The sequence below is a fragment of the Amblyomma maculatum genome, unplaced genomic scaffold, assembly GCF_055883805.1.
Source record: "Amblyomma maculatum isolate TAMU_Amacu unplaced genomic scaffold, ASM5588380v1 scaffold_13, whole genome shotgun sequence".
In the NCBI taxonomy this organism is placed as follows: domain Eukaryota; kingdom Metazoa; phylum Arthropoda; class Arachnida; order Ixodida; family Ixodidae; genus Amblyomma; species Amblyomma maculatum.
In genome coordinates, this window is record NW_028146738.1 from 20,100,804 (window position 1) to 20,109,311 (window position 8,508).

Below are 8,508 nucleotides of genomic sequence, written 5' to 3' on the forward strand. Positions count from 1 at the left end.
AGTTCCTCTAACAGCACTGCTAAGCTAGCTTCACTAGCTAGGGTTCTAACGTTAAACGTTGCCAGGGTCATTTTCCATGGCGGCCTGTCCAGCGGAGCCAGGCTTTCTTAGCACCCCCTGCTGCGTCACAGGTCTGACCGCCGCCGTGGTCAGTTGTTCCACAGCCGCTGGTGACTGAGGGCCGGGGTTTTATGGAGCTTGTCAGGAGAGGTTGCGGCCAATACTGCACCTGGGTGGCCAAATCCTGTTCTGGTGAGGGAGTGCGTTGCCGAAGGTGTTCACCGGCATCAGGTCGCACCCCAAACTTGTTTATGCAATTCCATCGACACGAGGATTTTTTTTTTTTAAATCCGGTGGAGAATTGCGTGGCACCGGGATTTAAACCTCGGTCCTCTTGCATGCGAGGCGGATGTTCTACCGCTACGCCACCGCAGCACCTTTGCAACAACAACAACATGCAAGAACAAAACAAAATCGCTAAAACGCTAAATAGTACCGATAGCGGTTTGCAGTAAACATTTTAACCTCTCGGTTTTCTTTCCGAGCACCACAGCTAGGCAGTGACTTCGATTGCCATCAATAATGACAAATTCTGAGGGATATCATTTTAGAGCAGATACTACCTCGGGTATTTTTGAGAAATAAGCTACAGCTTGTCCTTTTTCGGTGCCGCAAATTATACTAGATGATGCACGCAACATGTTGGATGTATGTACATGGTAATCCACTTCTAGCTATAACATGCTCATTGCTTTCAAAGCAACATGGCGTCCGACGCAGTTGCATATCGAAGGAAAGTGATGCAAGCACAGTCTGCTACACTCTTAAAAAAAAAGAGAGTCGAGTGTGGGGAGTCACAGCAATTTGACTCCTTTCTGCCACTTTGCGACTCCTTTCTGTACGAAAGGAGTCGCAAAAGGAATCAATTCTTGCAACCCTCTCTAATGCGGGCGTCTGACTCTCCACGTGGCCTTAACGGAGTCACGGCCAAAGACGGCGGGTAGGGATTAAAACGGCTGCTGAAAAAAAAAAAAAAGAGCTTGTGACAGCACTTTATTTTACGCTGTCTTGCCACTTGTTAGGCCATTGTTAGATTTTGCTTACTTTTAGAATGCAGCCCCTATGCGCCCGTTCTTGGCTTGAGCTGCGTTGCCGTCGGCGTAACCGGTGGGTTCTCATTTACAGTGCACGTAAAGGATCACAGAAGGTGCCGTACTAAAAATGAAGCAGTGGAAGCAGCATGCACAACCACGCAAGACATACCAAAGCATCACGGTGCGGAAACATGAAAAGGCCATGGATATACAATTTAGGTATTGATAGCTTTAAAACACGATTTAAACAAAAAGCTCCCCTCGACAGAGCAAAGAAAACGTCTATTCAAGAAAAGACGAGTAGATGAATGGCAATAGAGAAAAGAGCAAAAAAATTCTTCAATTTTGTGCTCTAGGTAAGAAGCGTTTCCACTGGAATTTCGTCAGCCAACACAATATCAACGATTTCTCTGAAGAGGAGGTAAATCTCCCAATCCTCGTTGCCTGCAGGAATGCTTAAGCCCAAAATCTGACCGAATGTCATTAAAGAGGTCGCTAAATGAGTGCAATCCACTACTCCACTCATGCATTCTGGCACGGTAGAAAAACACTTAACGATTTCACCTTTTACAAGATTAGCAAATTGCTTCAAGGCCGACTGAATTATGATCTCGATTTTTCTAAACAAACTTTCACAGAGTAAGGGAGTTTCCTACTTTCACCAATATCAAAGAAGAGTTTAGGAAGGTTTTCCTTCAAGAAGGTCACAAAGCCATGGAAAGACAATGACTCCGGCACCTCCTTGCGTCCTGAACCTCGCGGCAAGGATGGCTCATTTTGCAGAGCTGATAAACTGGCAGAGCGTTCATCGCTGGCCACCACTGAGGTGTCCGAGTCAGCAGCATCAGTACTACAGCTCGATTCTCCGAGTTCAAGTTTCGCTGCAGTTTGGTGGTCACCGGACGAAATGGTTTGCGATAAAGGCTGCTTCGGAAGCTCGCCATAACTTTGTAGTGTTTTTGACAACCATCGATGCCACACGCGATCATGAAACTTGGATCCGAAGAGTGATCATATTCCAGATGCCACACGACAGTTATGAATTTACTGGCCGAAAACGGGCACTTAGGGCATCGAAAACAGCAAGCGGAAGTCATAGTCACTGAAAGTTATCAACGACACATCGGCGGTGAACACGCAGGGCAGACAATTGCGAATTTCCAAGCAACGAACGGGAAGGAACAACCACCGACACACACCTGGGGAAAATCGAGCACCGCGCAGCTTAGCGCAATTTCGCGGATAACACTGGCGCCGACGAGAGTGCAGTTTTCTACGTGTTTTTACGTTAGCATCTAAGCCAAGCTGCACTCTTAGCGCTCAATGTCTGTGAACCGCGCGAACCGTGCGTCGACAGACCTGTTACCTTTCCGATAGCGTAACTCAATCTTTTCGCGGCGCGATCAGCGCATCCTGTTCATGCGATATCCTCGTCTGCCAACCGTGCGACGCGCTTCTATGGAAAGTCGAAACCATGCCAAGGCACTGATCGGGCTGAAAGTCCAACGCGGTGAAGAAGAGAGGGGTGGAGGATGTGATCACGTTGAGGAGAGAAAGAGCACGCTTGAATCAATGCGCAGCAAACACCTCCTTGCCTACCTGCCCCTTTCTCACTAGCGAAAAGGCGCGAAAACATTGCGTCAGCCGTGGGTTGTTTGCACCGGTCACCATTTTCGGCGGTGGCGTGCGGTAGGTCTCGCTGTGGAAGTGCGGGCGCGCAGTAAGATGGGAGAAGTGTCAGATTCGCTCAACTGCGAAGGGTGGCATGGTGCCGAGCAAATTTCCATTCAGGTAGTTTGTTTGGTGTCGTGCGGGGAGTCGAGAAAAATGATCACATTATCAGGCACCCAGAGGCTCGCTGACTTGGCGCAAGCCTTCTTGACAGCGAGTTCGCCTACTTGGTGGATGACCGCCTGCTGATTCAGGTGAGTTCTCGCTTTGCATGCTGTGCGTGATGTGTGTTCCGGATCTTTGTCAAATCGTGAGCACGGGAGACACATAAGACCATGATACGTTTGACGAGAGAAAAAAAGAAAAAAAAGAACGTGGTACCGTGTTTTGCATACCGATTACTGCTTGCGCATGAGCACCACGTACGGTCGTCAGTAATTAAAACTCGCTAATTGGCTGCGCGGCCATGCATGTTCTTTTTATCATGCCCTTGAGCATTAAACATGTAAGCTCAATCGTCGAGGAGAGATGATTTGAGGCCAATCACTGGCACTATCGTGTTGCAATTGTTGACGGGTGTACGAGCTTGATGTGTACGTGCCTATAGCGCACGAAATATTTTCCTGCACACGTGCACCTGGACGCGTGCGATGCATGTTTGCGATACCTTCTTTGTTCACTGCGGGATAGACTAATATAGAATAAAAATTAGTTTGTTAATTCCCCTTCCGTCTGCTAAGAAAGAGATGATTTTTCGCCAGCGTACATTCTTATTGCAAACACAGGAAGGCGTCGGGCGCTCGTTAATTCGGGTGCCGTTAGACTCGCAACGGTTAGTTTGTACAGGTTTATAGGGGAGCGCGTTCTCGATCGTCGATGTGTCGCTCGGCGTTCTTTCTTCATGCTCCTGAAGCCTGAACTGCACTGCGCACTAACGCCTGCGAAACTCGGAAAGCGTGAGGATGACAGGGGAACCGCCACCTCTAGGCCTAAAACACTACAGCCGCATAGTTTCATTTTCGGAGCTTCGTTTCCATGCTCGTGGCTATGGCCACCATCAGCCGTGTGTGAGCCAGTCGGTGAAGCCGAGCTACACAAATTTTAAACGCTAATCTGAGCGTCATTTTTCTTTCCAGCTCGTCGTCCATCGAGGCGCTGTTTCCATCGCGTCCGTACGCGTTGCTCTTGCACTGAGTGACAGCCGCACGCTAATTGTTGGCTTCTATCCTTGCGAATTGTAAAAATGCAACTGCAGATTGTATTTTCAAAATGCATGCATGCACTCAAAATTATGCCCATAGTTCAATTTTATTGCACGTGCATACTGCGTGCTTTACAAGCCATTTGTTGAAAGCCAGTTGGCACTTTCACAACAATAATTGTAAGACGTGGCTAATGACTGTTATCATAGCTTATCTTGTGCATCCTTTTTTTCTTCTCTCCCTCTCTCTCTGTGTATGCGCGTGCGTGCATGTGTGTGTGTCCACTGTATGCTGATGCTCTTTTTTTGTTGTAGAATTGGTGTAGGTTGGAACTGGCAAAATTTTCAATTCAGTTGTCCTTAAAACACTTGCTTTTCTCTTGTGGCAGCAAGGAAGCAATGTCTAGTCAAAAATTAGTGCGACCTAAAATATATACTATGAACTGCTGTTTCATGGTTGACATGAGGGCCATATATTGTTTTAAGATCAATAGGAAATGGCAACCCTCATCAGCATGACATCAGTATTTAGGTAATGCTTTTGGTGTCATCCTATGAGCTCACCATAATCAGTACTCATTTTCAGGTATACAACGACCGATTCAAGTGTTTTGTTGACCTTGACCCTGTGGCCTTGACCCTGAGACATTATTGGAGGACGGGGCATGGATTAACCGCCTTCTTGGTGAAGCTCCTCATGGCCCGCCTGTAGAAAGGTATAAATGCACTCTTTTTTTGAAGGGAAGCTGTTGCGGGAGATATTGACATTTGTATCAAGTTATTCATCTATTCTGAGAGTAACTAGGATTTATGTACTGAATTAAGAAGGGAATGTTTAGAGAAGTGCATACTTCACAATGTTGGGTAACCTGAAACAAATAATGTCTTTCCCTTTTGGATAATGTTTCATGATCTGGTGTCATTGCTTGTCTGGTGACTTGCTTTCCAAATGAATTGCTTCTAAGTTTTGAGGGAGCCTAGAAATGTGGAACTGTTTGCTTGAGCTTTGTTTTTGACCTTATCAGTTAGTGCAATGTCCGTATCTTTACTATCACATTTCAGGCCTATCAACAGAGCACTCCAAGTTCTGCCTCAGACAGAGAATAGGCAGGACGGTGCAAGAAGTGCGGACCAATACACCTTGTCACAAATGCCCTTATATATAGCTTCAGAAGTTCGAAGCGTAAAGCAGGGTGACGTGCCTGACAAACTCGGGAAGAAAATAGTTGACTGGACTGCCTTTGACATGTCCACGCATCTAATGTAAGTGGTGAATCTCTGCTGCCATAGTTGTATTTACCTTCCCCTGTACTGACTGCTGCCTCAGTTATATTTACCTTGGCCTAGAAGCCACTCTGTTACCAAAACAGATGGTTGGGTTTCCCTGCATAACACATCTTCCTGAAGGTAATTTCCTCCTTTTCATGCACACGAGCTGAAAATATGCTTTTGAAGAGAAAGAACTGGGAAGAAATTATTTGACAGACCACTTAAAGAGGACCTACTGCATTGGGAATGTAACACCCCAGAATCGAGCCAGTGATATGTTGCTCATGCCTGCTGTGCGCTTTGGCTTTCTTGTGATTCAGCGGATTTGATTAGTTAAATGAAATATTGGAATTAGTGTCACTAGTGGAGAGCAAACAACCTAACCAGAGCTGAAAATCAAAACTCATTACCAGTCTGAAACAGTAATGTAGCGAGGACTAATGACAGCCAAAACCAGACCTCAGACATGCACTTATAAGCAGATGGGTAATTAAACATAGGCCACTTAAGGCATGCAACTCTCTAACTGTGGTATTTAAAAAATACAGCCTTATTTAGTTGGTGCAATTCAAATACTTCAAACTTTTTTCAGCTTCATCTTGTAAGTGCTTACACTAGACTGAATGTTTTTTTGTGCATTGTAAAAGTGATTCTAATAACAAATAGAGCAGGCAAATTCACCTACTTAGTTTTATTGATGTCAGCTGGTAAAATAATCTTTTGAAATAGTGCATTGTAATTGTAATATGCAGCATTGGTAAAGTTATTTTTGCTGTTACTTACATGCTGTTTTAGCACATATGCAGTTTATGCACGGCACAGCAGTTTAGTTTTTTATACCCAGTGCATGCAAGAAAGGATTTGCTATAGTTTCCAAAATTTCTGATGGAAAAGTGGAAAAGTGCATAGTTTTACTCTAGAGCATTATTTCAGATATGAGCAAGCATGTTATTACCCACCCCATTTAGGACACTTTCCTTCGGTATTTAAGTCCTAAAGTATAGTAAAGTGACTTTTCTTCTAATTTTGAGCTTCCTGATTTCTTCAGTTTTTTGTTTACCCTGAAGTGGTTATGTTCTCTTTAAGTTCTACTTTATTCGCGTTTTGTTACTCAGAATGGTGGCCTTCACTGTTCTGGTTCAAAGCAGAATCTGATCATTTGAAGTGATTTCTGTTGTGTGGTGCACCTTTTGAGGGTCGGTCACCTGTTCTGTCATACGTGAAGTGATAGTATTACATGGGTGATGTATATTTTAGCTTCACATAAGCTACAGCCAGTACTCTGTTGCTACCATTGTTAATTACGTTTTAATATATTTCAGAATAAGGTATCGTGCACTGAAAAACTGAGTCAGTTGGTCTTTATGCAGGCCTCCTGATACTTGTCCCTGAGGAGCAAATTCAAAAACATTCGAAAAAGAATGCAGCCTGGCTGTCCAGAAGTGGACGCACAAAAGGAGGAAGTCAAATTGGGGAAGCTCGCTGAATACACTCAGTATGAGAACTCATTCCGCCGCGAGGTAATGAGTGCACAACAGCATGTTCATTACTGTATACTCCAAATTTTTCGTCTGATTTTCAATCTGGCTTACACAGCTATATATTCCAAGCATGATTTTTAGTGTATGAAGCATAGGCTTTCTACATTCTGGCATCCTACAGCTCTTGTTGCACCTTTGAAGACTTACTCCGAAATGCAAGAAAATTATTTGCATGCTGAAGAACTAGTGCAGTATGCGCATTTTCACGGAGTACCTTTCTGGTTTTCGACAGAACATTAGGCAACGCGTTGCATCATGATGCTTTTAATTTCAGACTGGGGTGGAATCCACATTTGAAATCGATCCCATTTTTGTGAACAAAACCGTAGACTTCATGAAAAAAGAACTTCAGAAGACAATGCCTAATATAGAATTGGTGAAGGACGCCATGGATAGGACTGCACCGGCAAGGCGCCGAGCTCTCGAAATTGAGAAGACGAACCTGAATGACTTCTTAGAGGTGTATGCAGCGTTGAAGGTTGACAAAGAGGTGACGTTTCTAAACTAGCAGTGCACGAATATTTTGTTCAAGCAAAATGGGCAATTTTATGGCTCCTTTGTTCATTTTATATTTTAGAGCACAGGCTTCTGTATATATTTGTGGTTGATAAATACTACCATCCTGTGCATATACCTCTCCTTTTAAGGACTTTGTGAGCATTGTTGAGAACACTGCGCAGGATGAAGGGACATATATTATGGTGAGGCAGCCCAAAAGTAACTGAAAATAAAATGCCTCTGCTCGTACCAATAAGTATAACTGGCTTAAGATGAGGGGACAGTGCAAAAAATTTCAATGTGTTAGTAGCATCAATGTGAACTTGAATTACCACGTTCATATTGGAAACACAAAAAATGGAAGTCAGCTGTTCTGAGGTGTCTGTTGTTGTACAGTGCAATGTAGTCAGGCTGCACAGTGTTTTGGTTGGAAATAAATGTATGCCTGTTAATTTAGCTAATGATGGGACTGTGGTAAGGAAAATCTTGCAGATTCAAATTCTGAGTACCAGCTTTGCATCCAGATTTAGGTATTTTGGTCTGAATGTATTTTGCATTGTGGAGAAAATGTGTTGTTATAATTTACACCTGAATGTCATTCATCAAATACACTGGGCATGTATTTTTTGGATCTGTTGACAGAATATGTCAATATACAGCTGCTGAGCGTACGTTTAGGTCTAACAAGAAGCATGAAATCACGATGCAAATTAAGTTATGAATAATAAAAGTTAACAATTCTCATGTAACTAGTTTGGCCAGATCTTATTCAAGAGACTGTTTAATATGGATAAACCCCTGTTGGTGCCATAGATGTGAACAATATATTTTTTTTGCATTTCTGCTAGATCTGCAAAGAATTCTATCGACTGTGGATTTGAAATTGCTAGAAGCACTGAGAGAAGACAGTGATGGCATTTTTCATGCAGCAAGGTGCAAACAGTCAGCATTGTCTGGAAACTGCAACGTGATGTCTGAAATCAAAAATGCAGAGGTGATTGCCAAGAACTGTAAGTAACAGCCTGATATTTGAATGAAAAATGTAAGCAATGTTTTGTCATCAAAGAAATTAAGGTACCAGTGGTGTGTGCAAAAACCTAAATGTCTAGCGTACAAGTGCCTTTTATTGTATTTTGCATCAACATGAAATGACAAAGTGATACTAAGCAATATACAGTTGTGAAGCAACTTCTGTTCTGCTCCAGAGGATGCTAACAGTTGCAAGGAGTGTAAA

The 8,508-nt window shown here is 43.5% G+C and overlaps 1 long non-coding RNA gene across 1 annotated transcript; it reads left to right on the forward strand.

The window, feature by feature from the left end:
- Nucleotides 1-2,767: 2,767 nt before the first annotated feature.
- LOC146172304 (uncharacterized) lies at nucleotides 2,768-5,194 on the forward strand. Its single transcript, XR_014702607.1, has 3 exons — nucleotides 2,768-3,019; nucleotides 4,553-4,682; nucleotides 5,029-5,194. It is a non-coding gene; the product is annotated as an uncharacterized LOC146172304 (long non-coding RNA).
- The last annotated feature ends 3,314 nt before the right edge of the window (nucleotides 5,195-8,508 follow it).